At 41.7% G+C, this 27,422-nt stretch overlaps 1 long non-coding RNA gene across 3 annotated transcripts in view; it reads left to right on the forward strand.

The window, feature by feature from the left end:
• Nucleotides 1-13,590: 13,590 nt before the first annotated feature.
• The window catches only part of LOC108447823, a 115,857-nt gene continuing 102,025 nt past the window's right edge, over nucleotides 13,591-27,422 (forward strand). For 2 of the 3 annotated variants that reach the window (XR_001863517.1, XR_001863519.1), the window contains exons 1-4: nucleotides 13,591-13,744; nucleotides 16,173-16,333; nucleotides 22,877-22,996; nucleotides 24,207-24,371. This is a non-coding gene — a long non-coding RNA (uncharacterized LOC108447823). The remainder of the gene's footprint in view (nucleotides 13,745-16,172; nucleotides 16,334-22,876; nucleotides 22,997-24,206; nucleotides 24,372-27,422) is intronic. The other variant, XR_001863518.1, reaches the window with a different exon arrangement.

Raw genomic sequence — 27,422 nt, forward strand, 5'->3', positions numbered from 1 at the left:
CCTGCTATTTGTGCACCCCGAATCTTGTAGGGGAAGGTCAGAGAAAATGATCCATCCAGCCTGAATGTCTGAATACTACTCACCTAGTTTGCTTCCTTGCCAAGATGGGACTGGCTATACCTACATTTTTCCTGACAGTTTTGTGTTTATGTAAGTTTTTTCTATCATTTAAAAATAATGATTGCCCTTTTTTTAATAGTGTCTCAGAAGAAAGGTATGAAATTTTTATCCTGTCTGTTGATTCAAGGGTAGCAAGCATTGTGTTACTGTATGTTGGTTGTATCACGAGGCAGAGACACATTTGGCCAGCAGACTGTGAATCCTCACAGGAAGTGGCGCAAGGGTTTTCCAAACCTCAGAATTTTATGTTGAAAATAATTGTCTGGAAGGTAATAGTCCCCTAGAATGGACTAATAGCCTGTCAGGTTTCATGTTTCCTTGAGTCACTTTCGAATTCATAAAATGGTCTGAAATACTCTGATCCAAATTTGGTGCTCAAAAATGTCAGCTTCATGTGGGGTGAAGCTTTTCACTCCAAGGTTTTATTGGAGGAGGATTCCTGTTTACCTTTCTCCTTTGGATTGCTGGAGAGAACCAGGTGAGTCAGTTTGTGTTTACTGTCAGTAGAAACTTGGTGAAAATCCTAATGAGGTTGGTGGTGCTGTTAGTGTCCAGCTGCTAAAATAGAGATGTTGTCCAACTAAACTGGATTGATCCAGATCCAGAATGGTATTTCCCTGGCAAGGTTTAGCATTCTTAATGCAAAATGAACCCTCATAGCAGGGCCTCTTATACTGTAGGGTTTGTATTTTAATGAGGTAGATATTTAATCAATTTTAGGGTATACTGGTATCTGCCTTTTGCACATGTTTCAAATAACAATGAAATTTATCCGCAGATGAAGTAATTGAGGCATAGCCCGATTTCAGAAGGGTGCACAGCCCTTACTGCAGTGTAATTTGAAGAGATTGGGGATCAATCAAAATGTTTTAAAATTAAGAGTTTTCTGCAGCTGGGACACTCCCAAGTTGAGCTACTTTGGTTTCAGTTTATAGCTCAACTTTTTTTTCCCCAAGTCAAATGGTTTATTGTACCCAGGATTTTTTAACTGTCACATCTGAAAATGAAAAGTGTCTTTAAAAACCCTGATATCCTGTAGAGATCTAAACCCATATTGAGCTGTGTGACCCAAACATACCCTGGACTTTAATGGCAAGAAGTTTAAAATTGAAATCCAGGTCCACATTTCACATGAGTTCCTATCCTTGTATGTCAGAATTTGAACACATATTCAGCTAAAATACATTGGAATTTGCCTTTGCTTAACTGCTCTCACATGAGTTACAGCTCTGGCAATTTTTTTATTGCCTCTAAGCGTGATTTTGGTGATTGTTTAGACCATAACCCTTATCCTTGTGGTGGCTCATACCACACCATTTGGTTTATATCTTATCTGTAAACTTTGGAGTATTTGAAATCCAGATATGGATTGTTGGGCCAGAACCATGGCCAGATTTTCACAGTGTTGCTTTATGAATCCTCTTACTTTTGTAGTGAGTTTTCAAACTTTCTCTATAGGAGGGTATTGCTAAGTTTTCCTCTGAGGTCTGGATTCTGATATATTTTCTTGCAGTAACACCACATTTTTGCACTGGGAACTGTTCATTCTGGGTATAAAAGAGGACAGCTTTGGCCATCAAGGTCTCATTCAAGACCCATGGAGTACAATGGAGGTATCTCATTGCTTAGCAGGGCTTTGTATGTGGGTGAAGAACAGAATGATCAAGTCATAAAGAGTAAAAACTAAGACAAATTGCATTTAACTGTAGTTAAGCCATTTGTTGAACTGTGCCTCACAATGATGTAGGTTGTTTCTGTGCTGAATTCTGAACTTTATAGTTGTCAATTAACTTGGAATCTTTCTGCTAACAAAGAATCTAATCTGGCTAAATGTCAACTCTTAAATGCATTGCTCAAATATTCCTAGGTGAGTTTCATGAGAAAATTCCATGGGGGTCATTACAGGATTGGGTCCTGCATTGTGGATCCTGTAACACACATACAAATGAAACTGTATTGAATGAATTACATTGAATAGGAAAGCATAGTTTAGTTTTAATGATATTTTCAATGATTTGGAACAAAACACTTAAAATGTTTCAGTGGGGTTTTTTTGCAAGTTTTTACATGGTTTTCTATTAAAATTTTCTTTCCCATTTGAAAGAAGTTGCTTGGCGTCCTTCCTATTAATTCAAACTGCTGGGAAACAGTGTTTCAGTAGGAAAATCTTAAATCAGCAGTGCGCCATATTTTTCAGAATTCCATCTCTTTCAGAGTGCACTGCTGAGTGAAGTTTTGTTAGATATAGAATGCACATTTTCAACATTCCTTCAAAAAGTGTTTGTTTGAGGATGATGTGTACAATTCAGGGATAAATTATAAATTACATCTTTAGATCTTGATTAGCAGTAAGCATAAATATCAGGTTCTGTAATGGGACATAGCAGCTGGCAGCTAGTGTGACACTCAGTGCTTATCACTATTTCTTTCTCTCCCTTGAGTTATTATTTATTTAGTTTTGCTCCCTCACCTGCCTCTTACTCAGCCCACAATGTTCCACACAGGTTACACCACGGAGCAGGTGGGAGCCAGGCTGGCTTGGGGGCTCAGATTCCCTCCCTCTCCCAGTGGTGGTCCTGCTCCTCTCCTGCCTGCTCAGAACAGGGTTATCTTTTTGAGCCCTTCTGTGCTGCTGAGATAGGATAAGAGATGAAATTTGGGGTCACTCCTCTCTGGATACATTCACTAAACCTTACAGTTCCCGATGTGCTGGTGGCTGTAGTTTAGAAGGACTTGCTGTGAGCAAAATTCTCTTTCACAGTATTATTTGCAGGGTAAATTACAGTGTAGTTAAGTGGGGAAAAACTCCAAGCAAACCACAACAAATTATTTAGCAAAATAAGTATTTGGAAAAGTGTTCTAAATTGTCCCCTTTTGTGCAGCATTAATGGAGTTACTTGGGGAAGGTGAAAACACATTGTCAAGTCCCTTCAACTTTAAAAAGGAAAAGAGGAGACGTTTTCCTCATGTGAAATATCTGACAGCAGCTACTGATCCCATACATGGGGAACACAAGCGTTGGAGACGCAGTGTATTAGAACAGAAGATTCTCTGTGTTTTGTCTTTTCTATCAATAAATGAAAATAGAAGTTTGTGGTTAGAGTATGGCTTTAAGTGCATAGATAAGAGCCCAAGTAAATACCAGCACTCCTCCATTCCTGAGGGAAGTTGGTGGCCTGCCCATATAATTTGCTGATAAAGTCCCATCTGTTAAAACAAAGTCCTGCAGCACAAGTAATAAATTTCAGGCAAAGACCATGAGAGGTTGTATCTGCATGACAGTCTTTGCTGAGCTTTATTGTAAACCAGAAAAAGCATGTGAAACTGAAATAAAGATTATAATATTGGCTTTAAGTTAGCTTTACACTTTCGGAGGGCAAATGAGAAATCCTGCTCCACTTTATTTCCCTGGTAAATAGTGTGGCATGATAAACTGTGAGGAGAATAAAGTCATAAGGAAAACTCTGCTTCACAAATGACATACGTAGAAAAACAGCAGATGTCTGATGAAGTAAAGATCCAACTTATTGCCAAGTCTTTGGAAAACAAAATTAATTTCCTTTCGTCTTTGATAATGATGATGTAATGTAGTTAATAGGAAGAGCCTGCCATGCTCATGGAGTTATTAAAGAAGAAATGTTAGACATGCAGCAGGTCAAAAATATGGGTTTACTTACCAGGGCCTTTTCCATGAGAGCATTTATAGATGTGGAGGAAAAAGAAAGATGATAGTGATGTAGAATGTTGCTTTTTGTCTTATGTGAAGCATAAGATACATGTAATGAAACAAAACTTGTGGATGTCCTCTTAAGAAGTTCAGAATTCTAGTGGTCAGTTCAAAGAAGAAAATTATTTTTGTTAGGCAGCTTTTCCTTTTGAGGTATTACTGCAAGAAAATCAAATATTTTTCTAGAGTGAAATTTAAATATAAAGTATTTACACTCTGATTTTCCCTGATAAGGGTTAAACCAAGTAAAGACGGTGGGTAAGTGGACATGGTATTGGCTAATTTAATGGGTAGAAAATATCTCATTAGCCACAGCATATATTTCTACTAAAAGTTAAAAATCTATATTTCTATTTCACTTTGGTGTGACTTCATGTATCTCAGCTTATCCAAAGGTTTTAATTCAACCCCTGTGCTTTGGCTTCCCTCTGGGCCTGGGTCCAGAGGAGCTTTCACTTCAACACGCAGCAACAAAATAGGTTTGATTCTAACAAAACAGTGTAGGAAATAGTTGTGATTGTTTATTTGCAATACCCTTTTTTAGTCGCTAGATGTCCCTGCCTGCTGGGAGGTACCAGGGGTGAGGTACCTGGGAAGCCAACAGGTGAAGCTCAAACCAAGGCTGGGCAGAGTCCTTGCGGGCATGCAATCATGGATCATTTAGCCTGGAAAAGCCCTCTAAAATCATCGAGTCCAGCTATTAACCCAGCACGTCCAAGGTCACCACTAACTCATGTCCCCAGGTGCCATGTAGGGAGTTGTCCTGTTTAGGGATATTTTTGGTCTTTGTGTGCACTTAAATGGTAGGAGAGGTAGTGCTGGAATGTACTTTTACCAGAGATACAAGATGAAAATCAGATTTGTTAATGAAAACTTTTGAGGAGCTACTTATTGGAATAGATGAAGCAATCAAGCTTAGTTTGGCACAGCCTTGGTGACTCAATCTCCTCCCCAGTGATAAAAAATACAAAGTGTTTTTACTGTAACTATGAAGGTGCTATTTAAAAGTGGAGTTTAATTGCTAAGACATGAGAATAACTACAATACACATACATATATATACAGGCATGTTTGCGTATGTGTATGTATCTGAGAGATCTTACAGTCCTGCCATCGTTGGGACTGGCGTTTGTTTTAACAATGTCCACGATAACAATCTCAACAATAAAGTTTTACATCATACAGCAGATTTTTTATTGTGTGACATGGCTGGGAGTAGCCCCTAATTAAGCAGAAAGCTAGTGTTGAAGGAGATTTGCATCTATTTCTAAAATTTCTCTGTTTCAGTACAAAATGTACACGTTTTGATGAATCTGACTGCTAAGCTCCACCCTGATGTGAGCAGACACGATGCTGGAGTCTTGTTCTCATGGAGGTTGTAGAATTGGGTTTTGTCTTTCCAGTAACAACCCATTTGCTACAGATGGAAGCCAGGACTCCCTTTGTGGAAGGTCAGCTCTGAGGAGAGCTGGGACAGATGTTGTTCCCTTGTCAGGACAGCTTTGGGCTTTAAATATTTGACAGTTGAGTGCAGATCACAAGTACAGAAAGCAGAGCAAAACACAGCAGAAGTGATTGTGGTTTCCAATTAACAAGTGAAAAATAGTGCCAGAGTTGAGTGTAAAATACCAAACATAACTCTCCAGAGAAAAAGCACATGTGACTGAAACAGTTCCCTTCAGCTGAAACGTGGGCATGGGGACTGCTAAACTGCTTTTATTGTAGAATTTTATTTTTTGCATATATGGCTAAAAGTTTATGGGCATTTACTTTAGCATTAGTCTGCCCTATTCCCGATTTGACTTGCCACAGGTTGTTGTAAAAATAAAATTATTTTGGGTTTTTTGAATACCTACAAAATTATTACTGTTATTAAAACACACACAAGCTGATAGACTGCATGTTTATTAAGCTTGGATACTTGTCCCTTTAGAGCCCACCTGCCAGTGAATATTTCACTCCAAAAGAGTCAGGTAAAGTTCAACAAGTTAATTTTGCAGTGGGTAACTCATGCAGAGATGAGACCTGCTAAAATGCCATCAAAATGTTGAGAGCAATCATAGTTTGCTTCACTAAGCTGAGTTTCAGGAGTGAATTTTATCGATGTTGCAGACTCAAGGAAGTACTTTGTCCTGGAATGCTGCTTTTCTGCCTGTGGAATCCCCAAACTCTTTAGGAAATGAAAATCTGAAGGTTCTTTATCATGTACCTGATGAGTCCAAATCACTTTCTGTCCACCCACCTCCCCTCCCACAAATACTTTGTGGATAAAAGAATTCAAAAGAACATTTCTATTGTGCTGTATTTTTTTAGATTAGGGGACCCAGGGTTATCCAGCTGGAACAAAGGCTCTTAAAATAAAATGGATCCTTTGAAATTCTTGAAATTAGTACATATTTGTTCTAATTTCAGCTGGATAACTAATTTTTTTTATTGTGCTAATGGGCTGTTATGCATATGTGGAAGCCATTTACTGCATGCCCTAGGTGGAAACAGACCCATATTTCATCTCTGAATATTTAACACTTAATAAGGTAACCACCTGCTTTTAAACTTATTCCAACATATTTGAATAGCCTTTAGTGTTCATTGTGAACACCAAGATTATTTTTGATCTCCTGTAATGAAACAAATAACCAAACCAATTGAAGTACTAAATAAAAACTAAAAAAAAATTCCATCCCCTCTATTTTTCAGTAATTCAAACCACTTTATAATATTACAAATCACTTAGAAGGAGTTCTGTAACTTTAAAAGCCAAGGCTGCACATAGTGAAAGTTTGTCCTTCTCACCATGACACAGTGAAACCACCGACTGTAGAGTGGGGTGAGGGCAGGTGCTGAGCTCTCTCTGTTGCCTTCAACCCTCACCAAAGCTGTCTGGAGCATTCCTGTTGAAACCTCAAACCAGGAGAAACAATTCCCTGCATCTGTTCCACTTCACCCCCAAATTTTGTCATGGCTCATGAACCTGCATCTGGGGAGGATGAAATTGGCAGGGAGGCATTGCGAATATGGCTGGAAGCCATGTACTTACTCCTCACTTTGGAGCTGGCTGCTGAGGACTTCAAACAGCTTGAGAAGTCTAATTTACTGGGATTGGCATGGCTGAGGAACAGGATTAGGTCGGAGTGGTGGTTTGTGTGGGGGAAGTGTTACCTTAATTCAGCATTTCCTGTTCCTCTTGGTTTTGCAGTTTGATTTTGATGATGACTATACAGGACAAGAACATGATTAATACCATATTATCAAGCTCTGAGATGCCAACCTTCTTCAGGCAGTGCCAGCAAGGCTGGGGATTACTGAGCTAAGTTTTCATTCTGGGAATAGTCATCCTTTTGCCATTCCCTAGTGCAGTCAGCTGCCAGGTTAACACTCTGTTGGCTGCTTCACTGCTTCAGTTCTGGTGATTATTTGCAAAAACCCCACACTTCTTTCCAGTTTCAAAGCATGGCAGCGCATGGATTGTGTAAATGTGGAGAGAAAAGTTAATGGAGGGAGGACTCCCTTTGGTTTCTGTTTATTGGATGGGTTGAGCTATGCATTATTCCTATGGAAAGGAAGGTTTACAATGGGCTTTGATAGGAAGGCAGAAGTGCTTGTGGTTGGCTTGGGTACAGCAGAAAATGTTCTACTGCCTGGCAGCTCTACTTCCAGGGCAATAATCCTCATTTTAATATCAGCTGTGGCAGTATCCTTGAGATGGGAACTCTGGAGGTGGCCGTGGGCTTCTGGACCAGTTTTCTTTAGGCCATTTGGTCCCTTGAAAATAAGGATGAGAACTTCCTTCCAGTCCAGAACTCCATTTTTGCCCTTCCAGAACATAAAGAAGGCTTACAAGAGAGCTGGAGAGGGACTTTTTACAAGGGCAGGGAGTGACAGGATAAGAGGGAATGGCTTCACACTGATAGAGGACAGGGTTAGATGGGATATTGGGAAGAAATTCTTCCCTATGAGGATGGTGAGGCCCTGGCACAGGTTGCCCAGAGAAGCTGTGGCTGCCCCATGATCCCTGGAAGTGTCCAAGGCCAGGTTAGACAGCACTTGGAGCAACCTGGGATAGTGGAAGGTGACTGTGCCCGTTTCAGGGGTTCAGAACAAAATGATCTTTAAGGTCCTTTCCAACCCAAACCAGTCTGTGATTCCATGAGTTTAGGACTGTATTTTATGGATAGCCAGTGTGATAACAAGTAAACAACCTGCCCACATTTGCCGTGGGAAAGAAGTTGTGCTACAGTCTTTGGTACCATCTAGAGTTTCCTTGATGCCAAGACTCCAAGTCCAAATGGGCTACAATGCCATAGCCAGCTGGGAAGTGAGGAAAGCATTTATCCCAGAGGCTGGGTCATCACATGGATGTAACACAGCCTTTTGGCGTATCAGAGATGGTAGAAAGTGCTGCTCACAGATGTTGCTGTGAGAGAGCTCAGTATCAATAAAGAGAAAGAAAACTTCCAGGACCCAGATTCTCCTGATAATCCATGAGCACGTGTCCTCACTCCGAGGGAACCGCAATACTCCTTGGAGCCTTTCCCTCTGCCTGCAAGCCTAACCTCTGTCCTGCTGAGCCTTAGCCCTGGCCAGCTCCTGCTCTTCCACGTGCTAATCTTGGCGAGACACTGGGACAACTGAGTGTCTGTTGTGTTATCCTGGGCTGTAAACAACAGGCAGAGCCACGTGTCATCTCCAGGCTCTCTAATCCAAACAGTGGCGTGAGCGCCTGTGCGCTGTTGGGAGCAGTTTTGTGGAGTGCTCGGCATGCGAGGGGGACAAAGGGTGCTTGGCCTGCCAAATATCCCGAGCACAGACGAGGCTCAGACACGTGTGTTGGACAAAAGCAGAGCAATAGTGGCAGAAGGATCAGTAAAGCAGCTTGAGTTGTTACAGCCACTAGTCTTCCTTCTTTTGATGCAGAGAATAGAGAATAATTTTAGGAGAATGGTTCCCTGTTGAGGGAGCTGGTAGATGTCAGAAAAGGGTGATAGCAGGGAAGGGCTGTCAGGGTCATTGATGATGTCAGCAGAAAAAGACTGTTCTTTTGTTCAAACTTGCTCTTTTTGTGTAAAACTCAGGATTTTTGTGAAAAAAATAATTTCTGTGATCTCAGAGTTTGCTGTCCACTTCTGGACTGAGCCAGGGCTTTTCTGAAGCAGATGAATTGTATCAACTCCTGGGTCACATTGAGCCTTTTTACCCTTAAAATGAGAAAGATTAAAATCTGGGTTTTGTACAGCAGAGGTTACTAAAACAAGGAGAAAACTTGGGTCTTTTCCTGGATTTTGAAAGAAATCTGATATGTAATATTGAGGAATTTATTTCACCGCTGTGCCTTTCTTTAACCATCTGTAAAATGGGAGTGATACTGGCTCTGTTATGTCAGGTGTCTTAGTAAGTGTAGGAAAAATGTGCCAGGGAACAAGCCAGATGCTGATTGTATTGGAGTATCTTTCAAAGCCCTGAATCTGACAAATCCTAACTGCACATGGATCTGTCATTTTCCTTCACTCCCAGTGTCAACCCCATGCAGAATAATTTGAAGAAGTTCTGGGCTGTGAGGATGGTGAGGCCCTGGGACAGGTTGCCCAGAGAAGCTGTGGCTGCCCCTGGATCGGTGGAAGTGTCCAAGGCCAGGTTGGATGCAACCTGGTCCAGTGAAAGGTGACCCTGCCCATGGCAGGGAGTTGGAATGTAATGAGCTTTAAGGTTCTGTCCAATGCAAATCATTCTGGGATTCTATGAATCTGAAGTTCTGTTTTCATAAGGAATACATACTTTGTTATAAACTTCCAGTGATGGGCTAAACACGGCTTCACCAGTACGAGTTTTTTTCTTGGAAGGGTGAAGAATGCACAGATTTTGTAGCTTTAGCTGCCACTTATTTTAAACAACTCATCCCTGTCTCTAACAGGGAACAAATTATCTTGAGCAGCATGACACTTTGCATATTTTCAGTATATTCATCTTCCCAGAGAAGACAGAGCTTGAGCTTTTTAAGCAAGAGCATTGCAAAGTGTAGTTGTACACTTTAACAGTCCTCGTGTGCCCTGTTTTAATGCCAAATTAGCACCTACCTCTTTCTTTTGTGGGTCACAAAGAAAGCTCAAAGCAGTCCTCATGCTGGGCACTGGAAGTGTGTGGGATCAGCATGCAGTGCCTTGCTCTCCTGTGGATACAGCACGGAGCAAAACAGGTGAACTGGTATCTGCTACTTGCCTTTGCTTGGTGGCAGGATTCCTCACAAAACCTATATCCAGCAAGAGTTAATTAGATTCTATACCGGATTAGAGCTGATTGGAGATGTGGTGCACCTGAAGACATACATCACATATATTGCCCTTTTCTGTTTCCTCTGCTGTGTCTTCCTCTGCATCCTGTGAATGCCATAGGAGAGAGCCCTTAGTGATGTGCTGCTAATGCTGTGTGTGTGTGTCTGTGTGTTACACAGGCTCTTGGTGCAGGAACGCTGACACAAACAAAAAGGAGATAACTTGGAAATTCTATTGCTCCATTTATGTTATTATTGTAGTTAATGGTCTGTCAGCATTTCCATTATAAATCCCTATTTTCAGGGTTTTATAACTCAGCCGTAAAAATTCTCTCCAGGCTGAATTTGGCATGTGTGTTTTCAGCCTGAGAGCACATGTGTTGTTTTTTTTTTAACAAGTTTTTTTTTAAAAAAATAGAACTGCATTCACAATTTTTAAGATATAGAATTGCCAGGAAAAAAAAAAGCACCAACAAGAAATAGGTGATTGGTTACAGATGCTTTCTTTGCATTCATATAACTCAAAAATTGCTGAGTTATTTCAGCTGTAATTGTGGGTATGTGTAAGGTTAAAATGGTGGATTTAGTACTATTCCTTTCTTTATGGTGTTGGTATTTGACAAGCAAATAGAAAACAGACCCCGATACTGTATACACCACGTCTAAGCTGACCCGGGTGTAAACTGACCTCCCAAAGCTGCCCCACGCTCCCCTCACCGAGGCCACATTGTTCCAGTGTCAGCAAGGATGGGGATGCTGGGAGAGGAGAGTGGGGACAAGAGCTTCGTTTTTGCTGGGTTTCTTTACCTTTACTCCATCATTTCTAATAGGTCTGTGCCAGTGTGTGGCTGGAGAATCCAGAATCCCCGTCAGCCAGGTGGTGTTAGGAATAAAGAGCTACAATAGACACATGTTCCACACGCTCTGAGGCCCGGCTTTGTCCACCCTGTTTACAGAGGACCTGCCCTGTGTCTGAAATCATCAACCTGGAGAAGTTTACACAAAGATGAGTGTAAACCACATGTTTTACACCAAAACATCTGAAAAGAAAAGAAACAAGGGGAAAGACCGAAAGATTATGTCTGAATTCTTTGCAGTCTGCACACACAGATTTTCCTTCTGTTCTCTCCGCAGTACCTGTGGCTCTTCACTTGTGTTCATTCACCACAGCTGGAACAGAAAAGAGTGACCAGCATCCAGAGACATTTTATTTTAGAATCTTCAGATTTCCTAATTCCCCAAATTAATCTACTTCCAAATGAATTGATTACCTCAAGAACTGACTCCAAGAACAGGCTGCAATTGAGTCCATAGATTTTTAATTTTTCTTGCATGTAGGGTGCTTTCTGCATAACATTTTATTGTGCATAAAACCAGAACATTTCATGTCTTCCCAAGAATGAACAGTTCCTTTCACGCTAAGGGAAAGTGTACAATAATTGTAGCAATTCCATGCCATAGTGATTCCTGCCATTACTGTACTTTGGCACTGTAAGACCAGTGGTGTCTATAAAAGTGTGTCAAATAGTGATTATGAAAATGTATAATCTGCTTTTCTTTTTTTTTTTTTTTTGCATCTTATCAGATACATCTTTTTGTAAATATTCAATTCTTCACATTTTTGCTATCCATACTGAATTTTCTCTGTGATGTTTTTAACATCCTGTGATATATAACATCCCATCATATCTTAAGCATTCCTTTACATCAGTATGAAAGGTCATGTACTTGGGCTGTTTTTCATTTCACGAACATCTGGGCTTATGAGATTAACAGAGCAGTATAGCATTGCCTTCGTTTGGTCTCTTGTATTAATAACTTGTGAATAACACTTGTCTTCTACCATGTGGATTATACTTCTGTTGGGGTAATTTCCTCACTGTAGTAATGGCTGCTAGTTAACCCCTTACTCAGAACTGCTGCTGCTACCAGCTCAGATGTATTTCTTTTTATGTTCAGATGTATAGTCCTGTATGCTTCCATTGGGTGGGAACAGGTCATTTCCCTAAACACAGGCATCTCGCACCATTTCCACATGAGGAATCCCACCTGGGCTCCAGCTGTCACTCTGGAAAAGGCCCGGGGCTCCTGTAGGTCCTTTGGTGTATCCCCCAGCCCTGTGCAGATGTCGCTGAGGCTGAAAGTGTGTTCAGTGGCACTGGATGCCTGTGTTTATGGCAGAAACTTATATTTGTGATGTGCACAGTCAGGAATTGGGGTCCTCCAACAGTGCAATGGGAGGGCCACATGATTTAATGGTGTAGTACTTTAGACAAGGGCCTGGAGTAACAGGACAAGAGGGATGGCTTCCTACTGACAGAAGGCAGGGTTAGATGGAATATTGGGAAGAAATTCTTCCCTGGGAGGGTGGGGAGGCCCTGGCACAGATTGCCCAGAGAAGCTGTGGCTGCCCCTGGATCCATGGAAGTGTTCCCGGCCAGGTTGGATGGGGCTTGGAACAACCTGGGCTAGTGGGAGGTGTCCCTGCCCATGGCAGGGGGTTGGAATTAGATGATCTTTAAGGTCCCCTCCAACCCAAACCAGTTTGTGATCCTGTGATTTCTGGTTAACAAAACCATGAAACAGGAATGAAAATCATTTAAAATGTGTGACAGTAAAGGTTTTACCTGATTGTGTGATGGTTTCATATTCTGCAGAGAACACACAGCTAGTCATACTGGACATAAGAGGTGATCTGAAATCATCTAAAAGGCCAAAATAGAATAGAATAGAATCACAATATGGTTTTAGTTGGAAGGGACCTTAAAGACCATCTTATCATTAATTAAATCTTTTACTGGAGTTTAATTGTCAGAAGTGTGGAGGAATTGGTTCTGCACCTGCAAACAGAAAAACACTTAACAGAGAACTACAGATCTGGAGACTAAAAGTCTCCATAGTGTGTCACCAGTTTTCTAATACCTTATTATTTCTCTTTTGTCTGTGTATTTATTGTGTGTTTTGTGGCTGTATTGTATCTCCCATAGCAGTTCCATGAGGTTTGGCCACAAGATGGCATCTGATTTCATAGCCTTCTTTTAAAATATCACTTTTTTTTTTTTTTTTTCTGCCTTGATGGAGTAATGCCCAGTTTTCCTGCAGCAAATTATAACCTACTTTCCTTCTGCCTTAGGGAATGCCTTCAGGGGAAAATGCGGTAGGATTTTCCATGGCATTTTTGGTTGCTGATAGTTGGAACCACCAGCAGAGATGATGGGTGACAGTTGCTGTTAATCCCCTGCTCAGTTACCCCACTCCTCCACCCTTCCAGGGTGTAACTGCTGCCTCTGTCATGATTGTTGCTTGGTAAATGAGAGCTGACACAAAAACTTCAGCTCATTTCATTTGTGAAATGATCCAGAGTCCCTCAAAGCTGTTTAACAAACCCTCACTGACATAGAAGAAACTTTGCCTGAGCCCCTGCTTACAGAAAAATATCTTACAATTTCTTAATTCTAACTAAGATGCCTAAAATTAGGGGTAATGTGTTTCTTCTTTTCTGCTTCAGAACATCTCCCATGTTCCTGCATTTGGGGAATGAAGAGCAAACAGATTTGAAGGATGAACAGGCAATCCAGCCAACTCTTCTGAGCAGACTGGGAATTCTGCCTCTGCAATGGCAGGAGAAATGGGTAACTGGGATTTATCAGGGGATCAGACCTACAGCAAACTTCAAGAGTCGGTTCTTGGAACGGGACCTGGATTAAGTAGTATCTTAATGTGCAAAGGGAGATGTAAATTATTCAAAAATTATTCAAATGGGTTTAGCTTAACTGTGAAAACCAGTGATTCAAGGCAGTTAAGCACTGTTCAGGTAACATTCTGTTTGGAAACTACTAGATGATGTGAAAGAGGACAATTTACCTTTTTTCCAAGGAACTTTAGCAAACAACAAAATTGTGAATTTTCTGGAATATTTTATCACAGCTGACCTTCCAACAATTTAGAGAAGGCAAAAAGTGAGAGCCATAAAGCTCTTGGTGGCTTTTGCATGTGGTTGTTTGGCGCAACCCTGGCTCAGAAGCTCCATACCCCTTTGATTGCTGGAAGCTGGTGGAGTTCAGGCAGAGCTGTGCTGTATTTGGCCTGTGTCCTTCATTCACAGAATCCCAGAATGATTTGGGTTGGAAGGGACCTTAAAATCCATCTCATTCCAATCCCTGCCATAGGCAAGGACACCTTCTGCTAAACCAAGTGATTCAGAGCCTCATCCAGCCTGATCTTGAACACTTCAGGGATGGAGAGTCCACAACCTCTCTGAGCACATTCTTCCTTCAGTATCTGCTACTTTCTCCCCTCTACCCTCCAAGGGACAAGGGTGAACTCAGCAGATTTTGGATCTGACATAGTGGGCAGTTTCTGTGCTGTTTCTTGAGCTGCTTTGGCCTTAATCCTAATTGATGACTATGATGCTGTTTTGGGGTTTGGAAACCTGTGTGTACTAAGACTTCCATTCGAGCACACAGTCCATATCCTCTCCACTGGTCAGCCACAGAAACCATTTCCTCTCTGTTTTGCAACAGATTATTGAAATAGGAACTGTAGCACCTGTGTCCTTGGCTGATCAAACGAAGCAATACTAGAAGGTGCCAAAAGCACTTTAATTTTTTAAAATAACAACTCAGTAGGATTGTTCCAATCCAGCTGGAGAAAGAAACCTCAGGAACTCTGCAGAACCAAGTGTTCCTTACAGCCCACCAGGAAGGACTGTAGGGACTCTTCACAAACTACAGACTATAGCATAAGAACCTCTGGGAGCCAGGCTGGGAGAGCAATCAGGGATTTCAGATATGGGTGGAACTACCCAGGGAAAGTGGGACTGTAGGTAATAGCTTGTTCTCATTGTTGCTGCTGAACTGATGAATCAAGAAAAAGGAGAGATTTATCTATGCAGTCTGGTAACCCTGTATGAAATGTAGAAGAAAAGGTAAATGAATCACAGAATCATAGAATTGTTAAGGTTGGAAAAGACCTTTAAGGTTACCAAGTCCAGCCTTCGACTCAGCACCACCACCATGTTCACCACCAAGCCATGTCGTCAAAGTGCTCACAAAAGAGAGGTGAGCACCAGGAAAAGTGACAAGGGCTGAGGCAGTGAAAAGGATTTTTAAACAAGAAGTTTGGCAAAGAGTGGAACAATTAATCATGGTCCCTGTCCTCGTGTGTATCATTGGATCTTCTGACTGAAGTTTTTCTGTGTTTGGGGCAGAGCTAAAGCCCCTGTGGGTTCCTGGTGCCTGGTGAGGGCTGAGCTTGTCCCACAGGTTTTTCTCAGTGGTGGGACGCACTGCCAAGCTCTCATAGAAGAGGCACCTTCTTTTAAAACATTAAGTGTCTTTCATTTCTCTGAAACCTTTTCCTCTCAGTCCAATTACTAATGACTGAAATGTGTAAGTGAGGATGTTTGTGGAGAGGACAGATACTGTATGATCAGAAAGCTGAGCTAAGCCCTCTTTTTTAAAATTACATTTTAATAGAAGCTCTGTTAACTTCATTAAATGTCTCTTACCCTGGCATCTTAGAGACTTATCTTTATTCCTATTGCATTCCAAAGAAATAAGGAAGGGTTGATGTCCTATTTTTTACTGGAACAACTGGAACAGAGAAATTTTAACTGAGAGAGATGACAAAGCTATTTAAGTGTATAATTCTGAGCAGTAACTTAAGGGTCTGTAAAAGTAGTCCCCTGAAGGATCTGGATCCAAGCAATTTGCCCAAGATCACACTGAAATTGTGTATCAGAGCATGAGGCTTGACTTCCCTGCACCTGGACGCCCTTCCTTTGATGGAGACAGATACTGTACTGCGCAGTAGGTGGGGTGTGGAAGGAGGTTGGAGCCAACTTGCTCCAGCTGCTCTCCTGCTCTTCTGCCCTGTCACAGCCCCACCCCAGCTGTCCCAACAAGGTGCCTGTGGGCGTCCCCGTCCAGGCTAATGGAGCAGGGCTATTTTAAAGGGTGTAAACAGCAGACGTTTGCTAATTCTGCCTGCTATACAGTGCTTCCATGAGCAATTTTCCTAGGAAGCTGACAGGGCTGAAGGCTGTCCCATTTTCCACAGGTATTGCTGGATCCAGGAGAAGATGTTTGCAGAGCCTGTAACTTTGCACATTTCCATTCTGCCTGAGCCTCCCTTCAGCTCTCTGCGGTTGAGAAGTCAAGAAAAAGCTGCTGTTGGCAGAATTTGCTCTTGTGCTGAGATTTGGCCTGAGGAGCTCAAGGGTATGTTTTGGTGAAGTTTGCTTCAGGTAATTATTTGCCTCTTGGTGCTCTTGGTGGTACCAAAGCTCTGTGTGAATGTTAAAGAGTGGATTTTCAAAGAACTTACAGCTAGTCTAGAGAATATTCCAGCTAACAATTTATTTTGAAAAGAACTGACTCTCTTAGCAAGAGGGGCTGTCTTTGTTTGGTATGGAGAAGTTTCAAACTCTTCCACTCCAGGTCTTAAGGAAAGAGATGACTGCAACACTGAGGAGCTAAGGACAGCTATCCACTGACACCTCCATTTTCAGCTTTCCACATCTGGTTAAGTTCATTATGGCATTTTTGCTTTTACATATGAATCATTAGCTCTTGGCTGTGGCCTGTAGGAAAAAGAGACAGCAATTTTCATGTGCCTGTCCATATTCTTATATGGAAAGGGGATAATATTTTTCTAAAATACACTGTGTGAATGCTTCTGTTGCTTCTCTCATCTAAGTACTTCCAAGTTCTCTGCAAATTGTAATCAAACCAGTTGTATGATGAGACAATTCAAAGAATAAGGAGAAAGATCAGCTTCCATTTCTTTTATGAATCCAGAGACAAGCATATATTCCTTTCCTGCTAAGCAATGAGAAGTTCCTGTTTTATTCAGTGGCACTTGAAATGTGAAGTGGGACTACAGTTTATCTGCACTCTTGTTTTTCTGCTATGTGCTCAAAATGGGGTTTACTTGGAAAATGTGCTTTCTTCAGCAGAATTGGAGTCTTCATCTAAACAGCCTTTCCCAATCTAAGCAGGATAGTAAGTGGAAACGGAGGTTATTCCTCTATTAATCTCCCGTGTGGCTCAGTAAAAGCTCTGGCAGCTTCTTGTGTGACTTTCCTGTGTCAAATGGGAAAAACTTTTATACTTTCTAGTTCTCACTTCTGTACTTCAGTCCCAAGGCCAAATTTCCTTTGCTGTCAGCTGCCGCCTTTGTTCCCTTTGAAGCACCATTGAGCAAGCTGGGGAGACTTGAGCTGCATTTTTGTGCTTTGTTGTCTCACCTGCTCCAGTTCCGACAGCTTGGAACGGGTGAGCGAAGCAGAGCAGCAGCTTTCTGGAAAGGCTCAGACTCGGGAAACCTCTGGTAGTACTACAGGGACTGCTGAGCTCCTCGGCAAAGCCGCATATCCCCAGGGTCCCAGTGACTTCCAGGCACTCCTTAGGTTCTCTGAGAATGCTTCAGTGATCCTGGTTGGCTGCCCAACAGGCTCGCTGTGACAGTGACACTGTCTGCCATTTCTCCTTGATCCACAAAACCACCCCAAACCAGCTGCTGCAGAAAACTGTAGCTTTTTTTTCCTGTAGCTTTTGCGAAGACAGAGCAAATCTTACTCCTTTATAAGGAAAAGAAGCTTTTTGGGTGTTGGAGAGGAGTTTAAAACATGGGATAAAATTGTGTCTCAGTTATGAGTCTATTCAAGGGATGGGAATACTGGCTCTATTTCTAGAAGGAGCATTTTCCACTGAGCCTGTGATTCCATAGCAGTTTAAGCCAAAATAAATTGGTGTGCTGTGGTCTAGTGCTACCCCTAACCTCTACTTGCACATTCCCACTCCCAATTCCTTCGCTCTTCTGTTCTGTGCCTGTAGCTGTGGATGGGGCAGGGCTGCTCTCTACATGCAGGGGGGTTTGCAGGGTGGCAGGAGGGCAGGGCAGAGGTGCTGTGTTTCTGTAACACCCAAAAGCTAAGTCACCACCTGGCCAAAAATTCTGGGAACTTGTGGCCTGCCTTAATCAAATCCACATGTCCAAACAGGAAGCCACTCAGTGCTGTTCTGCATTTCCATGGGCAGCCTGGGATGGAGAGTGGGGAAGATACTGTTGAGTATTTTTCCTAGTTCTCCCACTAATTTATGCTCTTGCTGACCTTTGGCAAAACAATATAATTTGCAGATGTCCAAACTGTACAATGGGGCTATCAATACATTTCATCCCATAGGAAATGTGCTCAGTAATACTCTGTGAGCCAAGACATTTGAGATCCCTGGACAGAAAATGCTTCTGTATTGCTATAATTATAATTTTGTTCATTATTGCATGTTTGTAAACATGGGGCAAGAAGTCTGTGAAAATACCATAAATCAAGGACTCTGGAAAATTGTCCAAAGGAAATATATCCCTTGGACATTACTTTTACTCTGGAGTTTGTAAATATTAGAGTCCGTATTAGACAAAATATTTTTCTGCATTCTGTTGTCACTGAAACTGTGGGAAAAACAGAGTGACACCTTGTCCCCATGTAAAAATACTGAGATCAAAATAAAAAATGGCTTATAATTTTTTCCACCTTGATTCTTTTCTTCAGGGAGAAAAAAGAATGTTACAGGGAACCCAGAGCATTGCCCTGTCTGGGCTGTGCTGCATGGGGCTAATTCAAAACTGAATCACAGAATCATGGAATGATTTGGACTGGAAGGGACATTAAAGATCCTCTTCTTCTAACCCACGATCCATGGGATCCAGTACAGAAGAATAAAGAAAGGGGAACTCAGCCAAGCATCTCTGCTGGTCCCAACTGTTGGAGTTTATCAGAGTCTAAACTCAAATCCGGGCTTCGTGACCCTCATGAGAAAGGTAGAACAGGTTGCCAATAATGGAAACACTTGGAAAAAATTGTTTTGTTTCCTGTTTAAATGTTTCTGCTGTCTCACATGTGCAGCCAGGGCGTTTCCATGGGCAGCGCTGCTGGAAGTCTGCTTCCTCCTCCCGCATCTGGGCTGACAGTCAGGAGTGAATGCGGGAGACCAGGTTGACAAAGAGCTGAGTATTATCCTGAGGATAAATGAGTTAACCCATCACTGCAAACACTGTGCTGGCGGATTTTAGTGCAATTAGCTCCACAAATACCAAGACATGCAGTCTGCAACCAGACTAAAAGGTCTCCTAAACAATTAGGGGACCACGGCCCCATGGACCCCTGTCATGCACATTAATGTCACTGGCCTTAGCAAGGGGGATGTGTGTGCTTTGATGCCAGGGGAATCCAGGGTTTGACGGCCCCATAAACTTCATCCCATTTTTGGTCCCACGACTCAGTGGCATTTTATTTACTGCACCTAATAACTTTTAGTCAATAAACGCGTACAGGTTGGAGAGAAGGTCTAGTGTGAGCTTAATTACCTCAACTCTCTGCCTTCTCTTTTGTTATGTACATCATGGATACTTGACAGCATTAACATTCCTGGAATTGTATCTGCCATCCTTTGTAAAAGGATTGAATACTACGCATTAGTTCGGGCTCGTGGGGCATTTGTGTCTCCAACAACAGCTTAATTATGGACATTGTTTACTAATCAGTATTAAATTGACAGACTATGAGGGCTAATCTGGAGATTAACACAATAGCTTGTTTTCATTTTGTTCTTCTAGCAGTTTATTGAATGCAAGATTTAAAACAAGACCCTTTTGTGAGCTTTACCTTCCCCATCACAGCTGTGTGAGTGGAAAGGTCTGTGCATTTCCTTTCTGTAACTTAGAGTTTGGGTACAAACATTTTGCTCAATATATAAGAACAACCATAAAAATATATTTGCTGTATTGGATGTAAAAGCAATACAGGGTGTCCTTTCTGTAGTCTCAGCAGCTCACAAATCTTTAGGCTCATTTTAAGCCTCCTGTTTGTTCTGTTTCACAAACTACACAGAGTATCATCACTCAAACAAATGCCAACAGACCCCAGGCCCCAAGGAGTAATTTGTGTAGTGAGAATATCTGATGTCACTGTGTGCAAAGTCATTCAGTGAAAGCTGTGGGCACCTCTGGGCCATCTGTTTTGCCCATACAAGTGACGGAATTCCCCAATAGTTATGATTTCCCTGTGAAGAATTTCCATTGTTGGCCACGAAAGCTTCCCAGAGTTGAGTTTGTTCTGCATAGGCAGGTGCCTGTTTGATCATGAGAAATATGAGGGTTTGTTTAGGGAAGGACACACATGTGAGAGTGTCTTACACACGTTGTGTGTCTGCTCTTGCCTGACTGCAGCACTGGTGATTTACAGCAATGGCACTCATCTGACGTGTCAAGTTTCCGAAATATTCATGTCCGTATCCCACTTGGATTTTTCAAACTGCTGAAAACACCTCAGGTTTTGTAGTCTGGGAAACTTTGGTTCCTCCAGCATTACTTATCTGATTAAGTAGAAATGAATGAAAACTCACTTAGTAATAATGTGATAACCTTTTTCTAGTCTCTTACTTTCTCCAAGGGTGGTGTAGTGCGGGGAGAAGTGATGCTACAAAAGATGTAGGGTGGGAGGAAGTGATACCACACTGCACAGCACCAGAGATGGTGGGAGAGTGGGTAAAACAACCAGGAACAAGTGGAAAAGGGCTGTTACTTCCCTCTGTCCCACACATGGCAATTCTCCTACGCAGGGTTGAATGACAGTGTGGCACCCCAAATTGCATTACGGAGCAGCAGTCATTCTACTTGTGGCAAGAAATATGACAAATCCAACAAAAAATCTGACAAATATTTCTGAACTGCCCAGCAGAGTGTTTCCAAAATCAGCGCTCTTCCTGTCCATGCTCTCCTCTTGCTGGAAGTAATTAGTATAAAAACCCTAATCTTTTTTTGCATCCGAGCCACGCGGTATAATCCAGCCTTTCAGAAGGATAAGTCAGTATTTCTGAGCTCACTTGGATTTAATGTAAACAATAAAGGGCTAATTCAATAAAATGGCTTTGACCCATCAAAATCTACTTTCGGGAGCTGTACTGCAGGCTGGGAGCCCACATGGGGTGTTGTGCATGCAGGAATCTTCAAACCTGCCTCTTTGGAGAATAGCTCAGATGCAGATGGATCAGCCTTAAGGAGAGACACTTGTTAGACATTTTGCACCTTGCTTTTTGGGATATTCTTAAAGAATTTGCTTGTCAAATGCAATATGAAACTTTTCTGATTTATTCACAGGTCTTGGGAAAAACAAAGGAAGAAAAAAAAAAGTAACTGGTTTTTTTCCATTTTTTAAATTTTTGATTTTAAACTTCTTCAGAGGACCGTAGTTTTCAGGAAAATGTGAAGATTTCTACTGTCTGTCTCCTAAAAAAAAAATCACAAGAATAATGTTAAAAAGTAGGGCATTCAAACGCATTTGTTGGCTTCTGAAAATTGAAGCTAGAGGTCTCCAAACATTTCAGCTTACAGCCTCTGACAAGTCTCCCAAAAGAAGTGCAGGGTCTTGCACAGCAAGCTTAAGACCTTATGGTCTTTTATAGTTATGCTGCTGACTCCTTAAAAATTGTTAATCACAGGTTGAAAATGATGTAAACGATTGATTATTGTAGCACAGGCAAGTTTTATTTACATTTTACTTTTGCTCTTTGCTGCTTAACTCAAGGTGTTTGGAGGTGTCCCTGCCCATGGCAGGGGGTTGGAACTAGATGGTTTTTAAATCTCTTCCAACCCAAACCATTCTGGGATTGTATGATTCTGTGGTTCTTCTTTTACACAGGAGCAGCAGGGTTTTACAAACTGATTCATATTGACTTCATAGCTGTGAATATAAATCCATAAGCCAGGTATTTTAACCATTATGCACAAAGGTTAATAACTCTGCTCTCTGGATCCACCTTTTCTGCTGTTGCTTGTATTCAGTCCTTTTTAAGCAACAGTTTTGAAAGGGTGGGCACTCGAATGTTTTCTGGGGACTCTTGGGAAGCTGATAAAGTTTGCCAGTTAATCCAATAAAGCTAAGTCTGTTGCATCAGACCACATCAGCCAGATCAGTTTACACTTTGTCTTTTAAAGCAGGTCTTTGTTTATTTTCTTAAAGAAGTACCTGCTACCTGTACATGTGCTCTCCAGGCAGGAAGGACCACCCCACTGATCATCTATTTCCAACCCCTGTTTCTGTTGGCCATGAAATGTTTTTTGGAAGCTGGATTAAAGTGTTGAATTACAACAGTATCTGGTCTTTCTTAAAGGCTAAGAAGAACAAAGTCAGCCAAATTCTGTACTAATGTGCTCCAATATTTAATAATGGTTATTACAAGGAAATTACTTTTTGTTTTAGAGTTGAATTCACCTGTTTCCATGCAGCCACTGGATTTTATTATACTTCCATTAGAGCAAGAAGTTCCTGGGTCTCAGGCCACTTCTCCATGTATTAAGCTCAACAAACTGAACTCCTTAAGGCTCTTACTATAAGCTTTCCTTTTCAAGATGTGAATATTTTTTGTAGCCCTTCTTTGAATACTTGAGGAGTATTCCAACCTCCTTCAAAGCATGAGCATCAGAACAAAGCAGCTGCTCTAATAGATGTCTAATAGGTGTGTACAGAGGCAGTGTTGCATTTCTGGTTTTATTTTATAGATATCTTATGATCAAATGAACTATTGTTTTTTTCCACAGCATCTCAGAGATTTGTGTCTGCCCATTTCCCCTTGAAGCCCTGCTGCATTCCAAGTCTCTCTCCCCATCCTGCTGGCAAAACCTACATGTTATATTTCAATATATATTAACATGGCCAAGTCACCCATCCATGGTAATACCGTTTTTCTTTCTATCCACTACAGACAGAGGCTTGAAAGCAGCTTTTCTCACACCCTGATGACAACTCGATGCACATCACTGCTCACTCAGACCTTCAGCATTCAGGCTTGTGTGTTTCTGTACAAGCTCTGACAATCTAACAGGTAAGTGTCTGCAAAAATCCCAAATGCTCTCTGGTTCCTCCTTTCTTTGCCAAAGGAGATGTAACCACTGGTTATGTGACATATCCCCAAGTTTCAACTGTATAATCCTTTGTTCTTCAGGGAGTGAAGGGAAGAAAAGGAGGTTTCTGACACCTTTTTACTACTTTTGCTATTACAACACAGAGGTTTTTAAACTTAGTCTCTCTCAAACCACAACACCTTAAAATGCCTTTAGACATTGTCTTCTAGGTCTCGCTGTGCCAGTTTAAGATATTATTATCCTCAGCTATTTTTTACCACTGGCATATAAAGATTCCTTCTTCCCAGCTGACCCAAAATCAGCCAGATCAAATCAGACTGTGTGTCCAAACAGTTTTAGTTTCTCTAAACCAGAACTGCCTCAGCAACACACTCACCTCTGCTTCTCCTTCTCCTGTCTTCCCACAGACTTTAGTTGCCATCAGACTGTGCAGTGAGGCAGCTTGGAGAAGGCAAATCTACTAATAATTACTCACCTTTTGTTAGGGTTAAGATACAACCTCATTTGGTTTCCTTTATAATTCAGGGAGAAATCTCTAGAGAGTAATCCAGACCACCGAAATTCTGGTTTTCCTCCTCTCCTTTTAGGAAAGCCAAGGGTAAAGTTTTATGATACAGTTGAGCTGACCTAACATCTTGCCCTGCTGTTAAAAGAGGCAGTTCTGCTCCTCCCCACTTCCCCACAGCATCATGATTATTTCATTCCCAACCTCCATTTACACAGTTTGGTAAGAGATTCTCAGCCCATCTTCCAGGAGGTTGTTAACCCTCTATGTGAGACTAAAAACCCTGTTCTATGTAAAAGTTGTTGCACTGTGCAACAAAACCAGGTTTCTCCTCCTTCACTGCTTCCTTACTGAGCTAAACTTTCACTTACTGTTCTTTGCCTTGCTTGGAAAGTTTTCTGAGAGTTCCTTTATAAGCCCTTTTCTGCAGTCTGTCAGGAGCTCTGGGATGGTGCCTGGTGTAATATCATGGATGTCAGTGTGGATTCTACTCAAAGAAATACAGCTGGACTTGATGATGTTACAGGTCTTTTCCAACCTTAATGATTTTGGAATGCTGTAGTCCTTCTCGAACTTGGGATCTTCCATATTCATTGTAATAATATGTTGCCTTCATTCCTGAAAGACAACTGATTTTCTTGTTTTCTGTCTTTTGTCTCTTGCAGACCATCTTAATCACTCTCCCTTACGGGGTTCTCAGGCAGGATTGAGAAATTTAAGGTTATGTCTCTGACCTCTGAAGTCCGTCTGGTTTGAGCCAGTGGCAATTCTCAAGCAGTTCCTCCAGCTTATTGTTGCAAGACAATCTCTTCATATGTCTACAGTGTCAGGTACAATTAAATACAGCCAGGGATAAAGATTTTGGGCTTCCTTCTTGCTCTGACATGTTTTCAGTCATCTTTTGTTTCCCTGTCTATGCTTTTTGTGTGATTCCTCTGGGAGAGAGTGTGGGAGTCCCTGTGAAGTGATTTGGGCCTATCAGTTGAGGAAAGATGTTTCTCTCAGCCACAAACTTTCTTCCCCACCTGAGCTATTACTCTGTACTTCATAAAGGCAAAACCATGTCTCTTTTGAAGGAGAAATCAAAATTTGGACATACAGTGTGGTGGCATAAGCTGATGATCCTCTCTCCCTCTGTGTTGCTGATGGGAAACTCTCTGCAAAGCAAAGACCTGAGCTCAGCTCTGGGAATATTCTCAGAAATTCCATGGCCAGGCACTTGCCTTTCACACTTTGTACGCCCACAATACCATCCCTGGCAAAGGGCTCCATATAAGCTTAGGAAATCACAGGCAGAACCTACAGCACATCCTTGTTCCTGATGCCAGCTGCTCAAGAATCCTAAAAGCAATCACACAAACCCCAAAAGACCCTGAGGGTGGACTTTGCACAGTCTCCAAATGTAGTGCTGATGCAGGGGCATCACAGAACTGCCTGGTCACACCAAGACCCCTCAGTTGTGACTGTCTGGTTGTATCACTCGCTATTCACCATGAGGAGTCAGGGGTTGGTAGCTTGGTTTCTGGTGGACAGGCCAATGTTCCTTTGTTTCCTGCTTTTCTCAAAGCTTTCTTTGTGCCCAGATGAAACCAAACCTGTTTAAATTACTGCCAGTCAGAGATGTAAATGTCCATCGGGCTTTTTATTGGACTTTCCCATCCATAACTCCACCTTTTCCTTGAGCAAAGGAAGCAGTGAGGGAGGAAAGGAGCTGCCCTACATTAATTAGAGACTTTGCTTTTCCCAGTGACAGGCTATCACTAATTACAACACATCAGTGACCCCCCACTTGCCTCAATGCTGCTGCTTGGTGAGCTAATGAGGGAGAGAGGAGGAGCAAGAGGCTGTCCTGAGTGGTTTGAAGTGGTGTAGGGAGTGTTTACTTCACTCTAAAATGGAGTTTGAACTATAAGACTGGGGTTTGCAACAACAATACCGATATGTTCTTGTGACTTGATATTAAAGATGCTACTAATGCTCTAATTAACTAATAAAATTTGCAGCATATGCTTGTCTTTGCCTCTGAGTGGAAGGAGGTCTGTCCCCATTCCTTGTTTGTGTGCAGATGACCTGTTCCACCTCATTAGCTCTGCAGTGCTGGTTGGTGTGCTGGGAAGGATGATCCTGAAAGATCCACCCATCTGAAAGGGATGAAGAGCGGCAGCCCGAACAAAGCTGCCATCCCTGCTTGCCCCACGGGAATTGATTCGATGAGGGCACAGGAACAGGGATGCAAAGCAGCAAAAAGCTCCCATCTGCCTTGTAGATATTCAGTGACATGAATGAGAATGTTCCTGCTCTGATTTTTTAAAACATGCACATGCACTTAATATTAAACCATATTCTGTAATCAACAGTCCAGGTCCTGATTTGAGTTTAAATAATCTTTGGCTGGGGAGCTGACCTTCCCATTCCTGTGGCATTTGAAAATGCCAGCTGCTGAGTTATTTTAGGTGTTTTTTCAAGAACACAATGCACAGCTAGATCCAATGATCAGCCCCTGAAGGAAGTGAAGTGCTGTCCCCTTTAGTTCTGTACAATTGTAAATTTTAAAGACTTTTGATCCTTAAAAAACCTCCTCTGCAGCTGGATGAAAAATACCCCTTTCCTGAAAGGTAATATAAGTAGAAAAATAACCAGTCAACTAATATTGTAGATCTACATTTTTCAGAATTCTCTAATTCACCCCAGCTCTCAAAACCTGGTATTTAAAAAAGGTGTTACTACAATTCAAGACACTTCAGCAAATTTTGCCAGATGATGTGGTTTAAACAATATACCTTATTTCTTCTGACACCAGTGAGATTTGACTATTTACTCAAAGGCACTAGAATATTTTGTTGAACAGGGATGCTATAAAATATGTCCTTAAATTAAAATTATTCTTAAAAACCTAAATTAGTTAAATGTCAATATCTGCTAGACTTGATTTGGGGTCACTGAGTACCATTAGAAGGGAGAGTAACACATTTAGGAGGAATCCAGAGAACCAAGTTCAGGGTGAAATGAACTTTTCTTGTCTGTAAAACAGTTGTTGAAGTCTCAGGAAGAGAGATTTGTACTGGGAATGCTGTTGGCATAGTGATAACCATCAAACTGAATGGACTCTTGGAAAGAACAACACTTGATAACAGCTGTGTTTGCATTAAACATTTTTAGAGTTCAGTTCAGAGCAGTTCTGCACCATATATGTAGAATTTTTATGCAGAATTTGCATACAGAAAGCATGGAATGCTCTTTACTGGGTAAATTATTTGCTTCTGCTATTTATTACACTCTCCCCCTCCATCCCCTGGGCACACGTGGCTGCAAGGATTTGAGTTAGTAGAGAAAACAGGTGTGCCTGGTCAGAAGAGCAAAAAAGCAAGTATTCAAGGGAAAAGTAGGATTTTTGTTTGGAGAGAGATGTATAAAGCAGCCCTCCCTCTGGGTCCAGCTAAAGTGACCTTTTGGCAAGAGTGAATCAAGGCACGGATACCACGGGCTGTATTTACCTCAGCTAATGCAGATGCTTTAATTCTGTCCTTATTTGGCAAAGCATTTAAGTACAATCTTAAGTCAGGAATATTGCTGTACCAGGCTTACTCTCTCCTCTGAGAGAGAGGGGTTCCTCTAGATGCTTCTTCAGGTCACCAATGCAATGGGCCATATTCTCTCACTTTAGAGAAACCACAGGGAACTTGCCTGATAAAACTGAAACAGTCCAACACCTCATTTCAGGTGACAGGGGCATTCTTACTCCTCTTCCTTGCCCTTCTTCCCAACAATGTGGATCGATTTCCTCTCTTGCAGCTGCTCCCCTACTTGCCTAACTCCATATTAAAAGCTGAACCAACTCACAAATCTGTAAGAAAATAATGTTTTTTCTTTGGTGAAGTGTA

Source organism: Corvus brachyrhynchos, unplaced genomic scaffold (assembly GCF_000691975.1).
Source record: "Corvus brachyrhynchos isolate BGI_N302 unplaced genomic scaffold, ASM69197v1 scaffold245, whole genome shotgun sequence".
In the NCBI taxonomy this organism is placed as follows: domain Eukaryota; kingdom Metazoa; phylum Chordata; class Aves; order Passeriformes; family Corvidae; genus Corvus; species Corvus brachyrhynchos.